We start from the raw sequence: 15,597 nt of genomic DNA, 5'->3' as shown, positions 1-15,597 counted from the left end.
TATCTAAGAAAAGGATTTTTAAAAATCTTTATATAATAAAATATAACCAGTCAGTCCTAGAGGAAATCAACCCTGAATATTCATTTGAAGGACTGGTGGTGCTGAAGCTGAAGCTCCAATACTTTGGCCACCTGATGTGAAGAGCTGACTCATTGGAAAAGAGCCTGATGCTGGGAAAGATTGAGGGCAGGAGAAGTGGGCAACAGAGGATGAGATGGATGGATGGCATCATTGACTCAATGGACATGAGTTTGAGCAAACTTTGGCAGATAGTGAAAGACAAGGAAGCCTGGCATGCTAAAGTTTGTGGGGTTGGACAGGACTGAGTGACTGAAGAACAATTAAGTTTACATTTTTTTCTTTTTGTTTTTTTAGAAGCAGGCGGGGTTAGCCAAGCCCTACAGATTAGGATCCTTCAAGAGAAACTGGGACCTTGGCAGACCTGTCTGGGGATTTGGAAACCTGGGAGAAACAGTCCCTACCGGAAGTTCTTCATAAGGCAGAGGGAGGAGGAGAAATACCCTGACTTTTCCCTTCTAGACTTCCAGTTCCTGCCAGTGCCTGGCTGAAGCCAGCTGGAAGTCTTTAACTTCTAGTTGAGCGTGAGAAATCTACTTATAGGGGTCATCTCCCAACAGCGCAGAGCAGGGAAAGAAATTTCTTGTCCTCTTCTTTTGTCTTCCATCCCGGTTGCCCTCTTCTATCATCCTGTATATTCTGCTTTTTCTCACTTCCCAGCCTTATATTGCTAAGGCTCTGTTTCCCTGCCAGAAAATTCCCTTCAGTTTTCTTTCTGATTATCCTGCACTCACTGTTCATGCCCCGTCTGCCCTTTCACAGTTTCTGTCTCTTGCTTCAGCATCTTTTGGGAGTTGCCCTGTTCTTCTCTTGCTTCTCTGTGCTTCTGCTTCTCCCCATCCTTCTGGGTGCCATGGTCAGTCTCCAACACGCTCAGGTTAGTCAGGGTCTTTGGATGGAAAGGAGGAGTCACTCAGGGCCCCTTAGATAGAGAGGGCTTTGCCCAAAGGTTACATGTGGGCTGAATCTGGAATTTGAAGGATTTGGGAAACCAAGGCAACTCTAGGGACCAGCTATGCTGCTTGCCTCTCAGAGCCTGTCCTTCTTCTAGGATGTCTTTGATTCCCTCACTTCATGCTGTGCATTTTCAACTGGCTGACTCTACACATTCTCTGGTCAGATTCTGATGTTCATGGCCATTATGGCAGGTCACCTGATGCACCTCTAGCCTGCCTGTGAATGGGCTGCCATAGGATCAGGAATCCAACCTGTGGCACCTCCTAGGGAAAACTTATTGCTGGATTTCCTAAGTGGGAGCTGTAGACCATTCCAGTTCAGCTCAAGGTGATAAAATGTCGACTTGGTAGGTACTAAGATTCACCTGTCTGGAGGGGGTTGCACCTGGGTTCTCTGTACTCACTCTGTCTCCTCTCTGTGTGCCTACCTGGGCACTAAGATACATTCGATGTGTCTGCTTGGCTTCTGTGATGACAAGTCTTGAACTGTAGGCTCTGCCAAGGCAGAGATTCTCAACCCTGGCTAAAATGACAGTCACCTGGGGAACTCTCAAAGCACCTGATGCCATGTCCCACCCTGACATTCCAGCCAAATTGGTCTGTGATCAGGGAGGCATGGATGTTTTTCAGAGCTTCCAGATGACTCTAATATGCATAAGAGATCCCATCTTGGTTGCCAGGACATTAGGTTGTGACTTCACCTGTCACCTCTTCCCTACAAGCCACTCCTTGACATAAGTTGAGGGACTGTTGATTTCTCAGGAAGTCCTGTGGTTTGGGAGGGGAAAGCCTGGAGTCTTGGAGGGCTATGCCTGACAAATGTAAAAAGCCTCATTTCTAGTACTTTCCCACTTAAAAATTACTTGGCAGGATCAAAAGGACCTTCTGTCCCTGAAGCTGTTTAGTCTGACAGTTGGAAGAATTTCTTTTTCACTTTCTGCTGTTTTTGTTTTCTTTTACTGCCCACTGTGTGGTTACACAATACAATTGCTATAATATTCAGGAGCTGATTAGCTCCTGGCTGTGAACTCCCTTCCCTGAACCAAGCCCTGGTCATACTTCACATTGATTGTTGAGTGGTTATGTTCAACATGAGAATAGGACATAGTTAAAGAAGGACAACACGGAAGTCCGAAGAGTTTCTGAAAAGGTAAAGCATCCTGCTTTCACTACAAGTTGGTCAAAAGAAAGAGGAAGGAATTAGATCTCTTTCTTTGCTGATTCTGTGATTATTCAGGAATATGTGATCGATAACATTTTAAATGTATACAGTACTTTAAAGCTTCCCATACGCACCAGATTCTCTCAAATATCCTTGAAAGTAGAAAGATGGAGAAGGAAATGGCAACCCACTCCAGTATTCTTGTCTGGAAATTCCCATGGACAGAGGAGCCTGGTGGGCTACAGTTCATGGGGTCACTAAGAGTTGGACATGACTGAGCGACTGAACACAAAGTAGAAAGAGCAGATATCATTTCCTTATTTTCCCAGGTGAGATAGTATTATCCTTATTTTTCTCTTTTCTCAAAATATCTCAAGACCATAGTACCACCAAGGGTGGATGTGAGACTGGAACACAAGACTGTGCCCTCTGGCAGCTGTGCAATGTATCCTGTGGCTTTATGGGTGAACTGACCCAGACACTGAACAGTGGAGATGTGTGGATTCAAAGGGAAGTTAATGCCTTAGCTTTGAGGGAGTTAAATGGCCATTGAGAGAATGTGTGTGTTATGATCCTAGACTGTGATGATGTGTGCAGGTCAGTGTGGGACCCCTGTGATCCCCCTCACCCCCACCTCTACAGCCGCATCAAATAAACCCACAGTCTAGGTGAGACCCAAGTGCAGTCCATGTGACACAGCTTCTTGACAAGACCCCCACCCCCTTTTCTGCTGCCGATGGCTTGCTGCTCTTCAGCCCCTGGATGACCCTCCCAGAGGTGGGGCTCTGAGACAGGCAGGAGTGACCGTGGGGCCAAGGAGTACAGCAGACAGAACCCCCAAAGGCTCCAGAGTGGCCTAAGGAATGTCCTAGGGGTCCCCATTAAATCCTCTAAACAGCCAGCATTTTGATTTAAACGATGTCAGAGCCCAGAGAGCAGCAAAGGTTTTTCTTTTCATTGGTCAGTTTTTAAATTGCAGAACTCTTTGTAATCTGTTTTAAAATTTCTCTCATGTATTTTACATGTGGTCCTCTTCCTTTCTTCCCGATGCCATAAGGTAGATTCTCATGACTTTTGGATCATCCACACTTGAGTTGCTAAATCACTGCATTGGCACTTGAGCCTACACTTTACAGCCCCCTTCAGGATCACTGAAGGCCAAGTGAGAACTCTGTCTGCTGAAAGTTGTCACCTCAGTAGCTGGTGTTGGGTCCTTCACTCCTCAGAGCGGAAGAATCGCTGGGGCTTGGCAAGGAGCCTGCTGATGATGGCTTTCTCAGTGAGGGAGTGGGTCAGGAGGGTCTGGCCTTCCCTGCACTGGGCCTGCTTGCTTGTGCTGTTAATGCAGGTTTCTGTGCCCGTTGCACAGTGAGGCCAAGCAGACTTTGGAGTTTGGAGCAGAGAAAGGTTTATTGCAAGACCAGGCAAGGAGATGGGTGGCTCATGCCCTAAAAACCCTGAACTCCACGATGGGCTTAGGCAAGGCACTTTTAAAAGCCAGGTGAGGGAGCAGAGTCTGTGATCAGCTTGTGCACAGTTCTCTGGCTGATGGACAGGTACCAGGGTGGTGTCACAGGGGTTAACATTGTCAGTCCTTAGGCTCCAAGAGACCTGGGGCTGTGTGCTGATGGTTGTCAAGTAGTTAACATCTTCTGTTTGTTGAAGAGGGGGAAGTTTTTTTTTGTTTATATCTGCAAAACAAATTAGGAAATGTGTATCAAATACTATCTAGGTACTTGAGAGAGGAGCTAGAGAAGGCCCCATGTCCTGGGAAGGCCCCATGGGGTCCTGCTTGGGTTTAGTGCCTCTTCTTCCTCAAGGACATCAGTTTCTCCCCTATTCTCAGCAACCTGCAACCTTGCACCCCACCAAACACTCTTAGTTGCAGGTTAGGCTATAGCACCGGCTGCATCAAAGACAACAGGAAAGGCCAATGAATTAGGTCATGTCTGTCTGTCCACAGCTGTTTAATTGCTTTGCAGCTGCAATCCAGGCAAAACTCTTTAAAAGGTTTATGAGTAACACATTCCCTCCAGGGTAGCTGTCTCCACCTTCAAAGCCACACAATCCCCACCCTTACCTAGGTCTACTTTGCACTTTGTACAGCCAGTTCCCCTGAGCTCTGGCTCCAGCTGCTACTCCAGCTTTTTTCACTTCTTGTATCATCTTGAAACATCTTGTTCTGAGCCTCCCAGATCCTTAAGGAGAGTCAGGGGGAACAAAATGATACATTAATGTACATTTAAAAAAAAATTATAAGCAATTTTAAGTTGTCTAAAAGCCAAGGAAGTATTGTGTCACAATTTCCAAACAGTGCTGCAAAACAATTACAGTTTTATCATCAAAGTGCTTAAAGTGCTTTTCTCTCCTTACCTCATTGGAGCTTATCTCTGTTATGCTATAGACGCTTACAGGTAGCAATCCCTAAAGACGAATGATTCTACACCTCCAGGAGCCTAAGTCTCTTGGTCTCATTTGGATCTGCCTGCCTTCTTAGGAGATTGGTTGCCATCAGGGTTTTCTTTTTATTATTGTAGAGCAGACAACTGTCAAATTTAAGTGTTGAGGGTAGCATTGCAATTTCACCTCTTTCTCTTGGACCTGCCAGATATGACAAGCTTCTGTTTGCAACATTACGTCAACAGTCTTGGGAATATGTCGCTGCCTCAGGACTCTTCTCAAAGCACCTCACAGCATCGGAACTCAGAGTCAGGTCCTCTGTGATCCTTTCAAGAGTGAAAGCCCCATAGAATAGAATTTTTTTCCCGGTGTGTTGACTCAACAACATGTCTGTTAGGTAGCAACAGTCATTTGTAGATTCAAGGGATTAGATCTGGTAGAAAGAGTGCCTGAAGAACTATGGATGGAGGTCTGTAACATTGTACAGGAGGCGGTGACCAAAACCATGCCAAAAAAAAAAAAAGAAATGCAAGAAGGTAAAGTGGTTGTCTGAGGAGGCCTTACCAATAGCTGAGAAAAGAAGAGAATCAGAAGGCAAAGGAGAAAGGGAAAGACATACCCAACTGAATGCAGAGCTCCGAAGAATAGCAAGGAGAAATAAGAAAGCCTTCTTAAGTGAACAATGCAGAGAAATAAAGGAAAGCAATAGAATGGGAAAGACTAGAGATCTCTGCAAGAAAATTAGAGATACCAAGGGAACATTTCATGCAAAAATGGGTGCAATAAAGGACAGAACAGCAAGGACTTAACAGAAGGAGAAAAGAATAAAAAGAGGTGGCAAGAATACCCAAAAGGACTATACAAGAAAAGGCCTTAATGACCTGGATAAGCACATGGTCACTAACCTAGGCTAGACATCCTGGAGTGTGAAGTCGAGTGGGCCTTTAGGAAGCATTCATATGAACAAAGGCAATGGAGGTGATGGGCTTCGAGCTGAGCTATTTCAAATCCTAAAAGAGGATGCTGCTTAAGTTCTGCGCTCAATATACCAGTAGATTTGGAAAACTCATCAGTGGCCACCAGACTGGAAAAAGCATTTTTGTTCCAATCCCAAAGAAAGGCAGTGCCAAAGAATGTTCAAACTACCATACAAATATGCTCATTTCAAATGCTAGCAAGGTAATGCTCAAAATCCTTCAAGCTAGGCTTCAACAGTATGTGAAGCGAGAACTTCTAGATGTACAAGCTAGATTTAGAAAAGGTAGAGAAACTAGAGATCAAATTGTCAACATCCACTGGATTGTAGAAAAAGCAAGGGAATTCCAGAAAAACATCTACTTCTGCTTCATTGACTACCCTAAAGCCTTTGACTGTGTGGATCACAACAAACTGTGGAAAATTCTTAAAGAGGTGGGAATACCAAACTACCTTACCTGCCTCCTGAGAAACCTGTATGCAGGTCAAGAAGCAACAGTTAGAACCAGACATGGAACAACAGACTCGTTCAAAATTGGAAAAGGAGTACGTCAAGGCTGTATATTTTCACCTTGCTTATTTAAATCATATGCAGAGTACCTCATGTGAAATGCCAGGCTGGATGAATAACAAGCTGGAATGAAGATGGCCAGGAAAAATATCAACAACCTCAGATATGCAGATGACACCACTGTAATGGCAGAAAGTGAAGAGGAACTAAAGCTCTTCTTGATGAAGGTGAAAGAGGTGAGTGAAAAAGCTGGCTTAAAACTCAACATTCAAAAAACTCAGATCAAATCATCAGGTCCCATCACTTCATGGCAAATAGATGGGGAAACAGTGGAAACAGTGACAGACTTTATTTTCTTGGGCTCCAAAAGTCACTGCAGACAGTGACCTCAGTCATGAAATTAAAAGAAGCTCCTTGGAAGTAAAGCTGAGACAAACCACTGCATATTGAAAAGCAGAGACATCACTTTGCTAACAAAGATCCATGTAGTCAAAGCTATGATTTTTCCAGTAGTCCTGTATGGATGTGAGGGTTGGACCATAAAGAAGGCTGAGCACCAAAGAATTGATGCTTTTGAACTATGGTGCTGGAGAAGACTCTTGAGAGTCCCTTGGACTGCAAGGAGATCAAACCAGTCAATCCTAAAGGAAACAACCCTGAATATTCAGCAGAAGGACTTCTGCTGAAGCTGAAGCTCTAATACTTTGGCCATCTGATGTGAACAGCTGACTCCTTGGAAAAGATCCTGATGCTGGGAAAGATTGAGAGCAGGAGGAGAAGGGGACAACAGAGGATGAGATGATTAGATGGCATCACTGACATAATGGACATGAGTTTGAGCAAGTTTCAGGAGATAGTGAAGGACAGGGAAGCCTGGTGTGCTGCAGTCCATTGGGTTGCAAAGAGTCAGACATGACTTAGTGATTGAACAACAATACTTATGATCCTACCATGGGCTTAGTACCAAACATACTAAAGTTCTCTCTACAGTCTCTTAATGTAATGAAGGAGATGTATTTGAAAATAGTATATTCACTATAATGTGGTGGATAATAAGACACTTTAACACAGGGACAAAGAGGTCATTTAACCCTATGTGTGATCTCAGGGAAGACTTATTTTTAAACAGTTGGACATGGGTACCAAATCACTATGCTATTTAGATTCTTGTGAATTTTTAAAATTAATTTATCTTAATTGGAGGACAATTATTTTATAATATTGTGGTGGTTTTTGCCACACAGGGACATGAATCAGCCACAGGTGCACATGTGTCTGCCTATCCTTAAGCCTGCTCCCACCTCCCTCCCCATTGCACCCTCTGGGTTGTCCCAGAGCTTTGAGTGCCCTGGTTCATGCACAGAACTTGCACTGATCCTCTAGTTCACATATGGTAATATACATGTTTCAGTGCTATTCTTTCTTATCATCCCACCCTCACCGTCTCCGACAGAGTCCAAAAGTCTGTTCTTTGCTGTCTTGAATTTAGGATCATTACCATCTTTCTAAATTCCATATATATGCATTAATACACTATATTGGTGTTTCTCTTTCTGACTTACTTCACTCTGTATAATAGGCTCCAGTTTCATCCATCTCATTAGAACTGACTCAAATGCGTTCTTTTTTATAGCTGAGTAATATTCTGTGTGTATATCTACCACAACTCCCTTATCCATTCATCCTCTGATGGACATCTAGGTTGCTTCCATGTCCTAGCTATTGTAAACAGTACTGTGCTGCAATGAACATTGGGATACGTGTGTCTCTTTCAATTCTGGTTTCCTTGGTGCGTATGCCCAGCAGTGGGATTGCTGCATCATATGGCAGTTTTAATTTCAGTTTTTAAAGGAATCTCCACACTATTCTCCATTGTGGCTTTCATTCATTTCAGTTTGCATTCCCACCAACAGTGTAAGAGGGTTCCGTTTTCTCCACACTCTTTCCAGCATTTATTGTTTATAGACTTTTTGATGACAGCCATTCTGACTGGCGTGAGATGGTACCTCATTGTGGTTTTGATTTGCATTTCTCTGATAAAGAGTGATGTTGAGCATCTTTTCATGTGTTTAATATCCATCTGTATATCTTCTTTGGAGAAATGTCTGTTTAGTTCTTTGGCCCACCTTTTGATTGGATTGTTTATTTTCCTGGTACTGAGTTACAGGAGCTGCTTGTATATTTTGGAGATTAATTCTTTGTCAGTTGCTTTGTTAGTGGGCTTCATTCCAGGGGTGCAAGGATTCTTAAATATTCACAAAACAATGTGATACACCATATTAACAAATTGAAACATTATCTCAATAGATGCAGAGAAAGTCTTTGACAAAATTCAACACCCATTTATGATTAAAAAAAAAAATCTCCAGAAAACAGGCATAGAAGGAACATACCTCAACATAATAAAAGCCATATATGACAAATCCACAGCAAACATTATGCTCAATGGAGAAAAATTGAAAGCATTTCCTCTAAAATAAGGAATAAGACAAGGGTGCCCACTCTCACCACTACTATTCAAAATAGTTTTGGAAGTCCTCACCACAGCAATCAGAGAAGAAAAAGAAATAAAAGGAATCCAGATTGAAAACGAAGAAGTAAAACTCTCACTGTTTGCAGATGACATGATCCTCTACATAGAAAATCCTAAAGACACCACCAGAAAACTACTAGAGCTAATCAGTGAGTATAGTAAAGTTGCAGGCTATAAAATTAATACACAGAAATCCCTTGCATTCCTATATACTAACAATGCAAAACAGAAAGAGAAATTAAGGAAATTAAGAATGGTCCCATTCACCATTGCAATGAAAAGAATAAAATACTTAGGAGTAAATTTACCTAAAGAAACAAAAGATACATTATCTCTTGATGAGTATTATCTCCTAACAGTTAAATTCATTTTGGGCCTGTGACCAGGACTGGGGGTGAAGGGAGGAGTAAGCAGATTTCAAAACAGAATTCTGTTTTGAACAAGGGAGATTGAAACTTATTCCCGTGCTCCAGATGGCCTGTATAGGAATCTGGGGAGAAGGAGAAAGCAGGAGAGGAGGGGACTGACTGGCCTACAGGAGCCACACCATGGCCAAGCCAGGGTGAACAGCCTGCACGACAGCAGGTGCTCAGCCAGCAGAGGAAGCTACAAGGGGTTTCATTTCCTCCCCTTCAGCTCTGGACTTCTGTCAGGAGGTTTATTTCTCTCCCATTGCAAGTAAAAATAATTAAGACTGACTGATCGTTAAAATACCTTCTTCTCCCCTTCCAAAAAGAAGCAAGACCTTTTATTTCCAGTGTCTGTTTCCCTCTGAGAAGTTCAGCAGCACCATTCTCTTCATTCTGGACTCGGCAGAAGCGTATTTCACCTTCAGCAAGTGGGGGATGATCCCCTGTCTTCCATGTGCCCTGCCCACCAGCCTAGGGCATTGGAAATCTTGTCCAGAAGCTGTCTAGAGTCACTGAAGAGAGAGGCAAAGCCATCATTCTGCCTTGTGCTACTCAGCACCCATCAGGTAAGCCACTGTACACCAGGCTGAAGGCCCTGGCAGACCATTTGGCCCTGGGTCTTTCAGACTTTGCTTGAATATGTTGAACGCACACCTCTCGGTTCAAAGCAGCAAGACTGAGAATGGTGTCTTCAGCAGGAACGATGATAAAGAAAAAGTATACCCCTTTCCAAGTTTATCATAACAGTAGTTTATTTAAATAAATCCCAACATGTTTTAGGATCAAGATTAGTGATATTTTTATTAAAATAAGAAATTGTTGACAAATATTTTGAAGACCTACTGTTTGTATGGGCTATGCAAACTTCTTTGGTAAATGCAAAGTACAGAACCCGAGAAATTTATAACCTATCATTTGGGCAGACAATTTGTGAAAATTTAAATAATATTATAAGGTTACACATGACTAAGTACCTGATGGGTGGTACAGACAGTAGGATTTTAGCACGAGAGAAAGATGGATAGTAGCTGAAGTTATTAGGAAAGACTTAAAAAAGAAACTGGCCTTGAAGGGTGGTTGGATGTGGATAAATGGAAGGTGTATAAAGGGAGAATAATTTTTGATTATGACCTGTTAATGCTTCCATTGAATCAAATCTACATAACAAACTACTTGAACTTTAATTTCTAGCTGGAATATGTAAATCTTCAATTCAGGAAAGCTATTCATGTCAATATTAGAAACAAAAGTTGTAAGGAAAAAGGCTGATGTTTATGTATTGTGGGAAACCGCTGGCTTGCTAGGGCATTCTGTCAGTTGAATTCCTTTCCTTCTCCTCCCCAGAGATCTATTCATTGTTGGCAACTTGTGCTGAACGTTCACTAATTTTTAGCAATCTTTTGCATGGAAAATGAGATTTAGGTTAACTTTATATTTTTTATGTGTATGATAAATAGCAGAGCAGCACAAAATCACTTCTGATAAAACTTCTGTCTTATCAGAAGATATGGAGAAAGGGTTAGACATCACTTTCTCCATATCTCAGGCTTTCAGCTGAATCTGCTACATCAGGGAGCAATCACTAGCTGTGTAAGTGATAGGCTGGAGGCCACAAAAAGAAATCTTTAGCTTCTCCTCCAAGGCCTGTTCTTTACATGAGAGCATAGGAGTCTCCACAAGACTTGCATGATCTTAGTATTGAAATTTATGTGTATATGTACAAAAGAATTGAGAGAATTTCAGGTAATTCTTCTTTATAATCCAATGACCAGGACAGTATTAAAAATATTAATAGATAATGGTTGATCTCCATGAGTAAATTTGGATAATCTTTCTTGATGTAAGGCCAGCAAATGTAAACTCCCTATGACCATTTAAAATAAAACAAACAAAAAACCCAAAGTTCTTTACTTTCCTACTTCGTGTCTTTTGCTCAGATTACTTTCTGCCAATGATGGTCTGCGTGCATCTTCCCTCCCCGGCTCTACACACACACACACACACACCCTGGACACAGTAGTGTCCAAACCATTCCATCATTCATTGGGGAATGAGCTTCACTAGTAAAGAACAACGGAACAACCATGGATTCAGACTCTGCCCTAACAGGGCTTATTCTCCAATCTGTATTCTGCTGCTAAGTCGTTTCAGTCATGTCCGACTCTGTGCGACCCCATGACGGCAGCCCATCAGGTTCCCCCATCCCTGGGACTCTCCAGGCAAGAACACTGGAGTGGGTCGCCATTTCCTTCTCCAATGCATGAAAGTGAAAAGTGAAAGTGAAGTCGCTCAGTCGTGTCTGACTCTTAGCGACCCCATGGACTGCAGCCTACCAGGCTCCTCCATCCATGGGATTTTCCAAGCAAGAGTACTGGAGTGGGGTGCCATTGCCTTCTCCGAATCTGTATTCTACCTGTCTTTTAAGATCCACTTTCAGGAATGTTTTTCCAGCCTGTAGTCAGAATTAATCTTATCTTTCTTTATGATCCCAAACCAAGAGTCTTGGTTTTCTACTATGTGATTGTGCTATAGTAAGAAATATATATATATATATTTGGTCTTCATCCAAAGTTCCTGGCACTGAATGTCTAAAACCCTTGATATTTCCTGGGTGGGAGGGGCAAGAGGAGTATTTCTTGTTATTCATTATAAGCCCCTTTCAACCATCTGAGTTTACACAATGCGGTAACTCTTGGAGGATGGGAGTTAGCTGCGAGAGGCACCAATCATGTGATTACAGGGCTGGAAATTTTAGCCATCCCCCTAGTTGCTCCCCTCCCCCCGACTTAATCACCATGGCTGGTGATTTAATTAGTCATGCCTACATAATGAAGCCTCCATAAAAACAATAAACAGCAAAGTTCAGAGAGCTTCTGGGTTGGTGAACAAGAATGCCTTTGCATGCCAGGAGGGTGGCATATTCTAAACTCCTTGGGGACAGAAACTTCTGTGCTCAGGACCCTTCTGGATCTTGTCATATGTGTCTCTTCATCTGGCTATCTATTTGTATCCTTTAAAATATCCTTTGTAATAAATTAATGATAGTAAGTAAACTTTATTTACCTGGGTTCTGTAAGCTGTTCTAATAAATTGTCAACCCTTAAGAGGGGATTTTGGGAACCCCCAATTTAGCCAATCAGTCAGAAGTACTGGAAGTCTGGACATGAGGTTGGTGTCTGAAGTGGAGTTAGTTTTGTGGGACTGAGCCCTTGACTTGTGGGGTCTACACTAACTCAAGGGGGTTATTATCAGAAGTGCTGTGAATAGAGAATCTATTGGGTCTATATCACAGCTATTTTGTGTGTATCTTTTCCCACTGATAGATCTTAAATTTCCTAGTGTCTTCAAATCATTCTTACAAATTTAGATTCTCATTATAGTTTAATTGGATTCTTTTCTTCTCCACTCAAAGAATATTTTTCAAACATTTAGCTAACAGCCAACCCAGTTTTTTGGTCATGCGACCAAATAAAAAATGTGTAAGCAAGGGCATTGCAAACAGAAGAGAAACTTGGAAAACAGCCCACAGAGCACGGCAAAAAGTTTAGGATGGCTGGCACATAGGATTTAAATGACAGCGTAATGGAAAACTAGTCCAGATAGGTAATCATGCGATCTGATCATAAAGTTTTACAGATGAGGAGAATGAGACACAGAGATATTATTTGATCAGCCCCAGCAACAAAGGGATCAGAACCCATCATCTGACTGTCCCCACCATCCAAACCCAGCACTTTTATATAAGCGCAGACAGTGATGTTATGCAACCATGCCAGTCTGAGGCGAGTGGTTGGGAAAAGATGAAGATAGCACTGGAGAGTATCTATGGCAATAATGTCTGGGCATTGGGCCGCATGATGCTGCTCTTTGTACTACCACAGAAGCAAGAGCAATAGGAGGCAAACAACCAAGAAAATTAGGTGCATTGACGACAACAGCTTGCACTGCCCTGTGGCATGTCGTGGTGGCCAACTTGAGCTCCACTTACGATACTCAGACTGGTCTGTGAGCTACGCTTTGAAGCAAACACCAAGAATTACCAGCTCTGCCATTCTTTTGGCCTTTGCCTTGAGTTTAAAAGAACTAATATTTTCAATGACACCTGTTAATTACAAATAATAAGCAAAGGTGTTAAGCAGGTAAGCCATTAAAAAATGACACAGAGCCTATAAACATATGAAATTAAGTTCAACTCCAATAATCAAAGAAAAATTTTTGTGAAAAAATTCTTTTTCCTTATTAGATATCAGATTATCAAGACTAATAACAATAATAACTACTGTTGGCAAAAACATGGGATAATTGATTCAGATATAGAATCTGCTGATTGGAGAAAAAATTGGTATAAGCTTTCCACAGAGCAATTTGTCAATATGTTTCATTAGTCATTAAAGGGTGCTTATCCTTTCTGGCAATTCTACTTCAGGGAAATTTATCCTAAGACATTCATCAGAGAGGTGCACAATGCTAGGTTGGAATGCTGTTCACTTCAACATTATGGCTATGAAAACTTAGAAATAACTCACATGTATAATGTTAGGGAAGTTGGTACATACCCTATGGCACAAAGTCACAATGGTAAAAGGATACTGATGTAATGTACCATTCTTAATATAATGCTAAGTGGGATGTGCTGGCTGCAAAAAAAGTATTTGTAGCTTAAAAACATTTTTAAAAAACACATACATGTATAACAGGCATGTTGAGCAATCAAGACTCACAGAATAGAATGAGAAAATACCTTTCGTTTTGCCTTGAAATGCCACTGAATAACAACCTGGGCTGTCCCATGACTTTTCCGCCCACTCTCAGGTGATAAGCATCCTTTGGTCACTTGAGGACACAAAACACAGCCTCAATTCAATACGATGGTTAGATTGTCCAGTCCCTAATGAATTCCAGTGTCTTTCAGAGAGCAGCCGTTTCCCCCGGCACAGCGACAGCTTGCGGCAGTGAGAAGCCGGGGACGGTGAGGGAGAGTTTGATCCTACCTTACCCTGTCAGCCTCTCCCCTCCATCCTCTCAGAGATGGCTCTTGACCGTTCCAGAGCTGAAATAGAGGGTGGATGGGAGGAGAGGTACATGTTTGGGTGGGAACAGGGTGTATGTTAGAAAGCTCTTGCTTGCCTGGGATAGCGGTAGCGTGGCTTCACGCTCTCTGAAGCTGGGCGGATGTTTAAATTTGCTTCTTGTAAGCTCAGGTGGGGTTTTCATGCTCTGTGCTGCAGCTCTCTTGATGCAGCGATATGCCCTCCCCTGCTCTCTGCCAACTCCTCCATGTCCCTAGGAATCCTGTGACTCACAGCCTTTCTACTAAGATTTCTTCACCTCCTGAGCCGACTCTCACAGACGTGAATGAAGACAAACTTCGTTACCCCCCAGCCAACCTCTCCTGTGGTCCAGGTCTTATCCGTTGGAACGCATAGAAGTGTTTGCGCGTGAGAAACTCTGGAAGTAAGGACTGAGCAATCTCTCTTCCATCTTCCGTCACTTCCCTCATTCTGGGCTGGCTGGCTGGCCCCAGTTTCTCAAACTCCTGCTTCTCAGGCAGGAGTTGACACCATTTGTCCTTTCCCCAAAATTCTACGGGACATATATTAAGCTCTTTCAGTGGTACTGTTGAAGTCTGTCTTTAAAAAAAAGACTCCATGTCTCTGTTCTTCTGAACCAGCATGGGTGGGTAAAGGGACTAGTTTTGCCACCATGAGATTCACTCTCTTTAACAGATTTTTCAGTACATAGTACAGTATTGTTATCTACAGGCACAGTGTTATACAGTGGGCCTCTAGAAAATATTCATTCATAAATAAATGAAGTTTTATACCTTTAATTAGCAACTCCTCATCTCCCCTTCCCCTAGGCCCTGGCAACCATTATTCTATTCTTTGCTTTTATGAGTTCGACTATTTTAGAAACCTCATGTAAGTGGAATCATGCATTATCTGTCCTTCTGTGACTGGTTTATTTCATTTGCTTATTTCATAATGTTCTCAAGGTTCATCCATCTTGCATATTGTGGGATTTCCTTCTTTTTATGGCTGAATAATATCCAGTGTTCTTGCCTGGAGAATCCCAGGGACAGGGGAGCCCCGTGGGCTGCCATCTATGGGGTCGCACAGAGTCGGACACGACTGAAGCGACTTAGCAGCAGCAGCAATATCCTATTATATGTATATACCGCATTTTCTTTTACCAGTTCTTTTATGGATGGGCATTTAGATTGTTTCTGCATATTGGCCATTATGAATAGTGCTGCAGTGAACATGGGCATGCTAATATTTTTTTCTAGATTCTAATTTCAATTACTTTGGATAAATACACAGAAGTGGGATTGCTAGATCATATGATAATTCTATTTTTTAAATTTTGTTGAGGAACCTCCATGCTGTTTTCCATAGTAACTGCACCATTTTGGAGTCCCGTCAATAGTGCACAAGGGTTGCAAATTCTCTGCATCCTTGCCAACACTTGTCTATTGCTACTAGTACCTATCGTTACTACTATTACACCACCACCACCACCATCACTACTGTTACTACAATGGCCATCCTAACAGGTGTAAGGTGATATCT

At 42.3% G+C, this 15,597-nt stretch overlaps 1 protein-coding gene and 1 long non-coding RNA gene across 4 annotated transcripts in view; one reads left to right on the top strand and one right to left on the bottom strand.

Moving 5' to 3' along the window:
- LOC109569844 (protein O-glucosyltransferase 3) overlaps window positions 1–15,597 on the top strand; it is a 147,024-nt gene that overhangs the window by 12,524 nt on the left and 118,903 nt on the right. The gene's annotated exons all lie outside the window — the stretch shown is intronic.
- LOC139187129 (uncharacterized) lies at window positions 3,086–14,412 on the bottom strand. The gene is made up of 3 exons (XR_011570768.1): window positions 13,767–14,412; window positions 4,277–4,394; window positions 3,086–3,887 (listed from the first exon to the last, which is right to left on the bottom strand). It is a non-coding gene; the product is annotated as an uncharacterized lncRNA (long non-coding RNA).

This window comes from Bos indicus, chromosome 15 (genome assembly GCF_029378745.1).
Source record: "Bos indicus isolate NIAB-ARS_2022 breed Sahiwal x Tharparkar chromosome 15, NIAB-ARS_B.indTharparkar_mat_pri_1.0, whole genome shotgun sequence".
In the NCBI taxonomy this organism is placed as follows: Eukaryota; Metazoa; Chordata; class Mammalia; order Artiodactyla; family Bovidae; genus Bos; species Bos indicus.
Note: the sequence above shows the minus strand (reverse complement) of the source record. Positions and strands in the feature narration are given on the sequence as shown.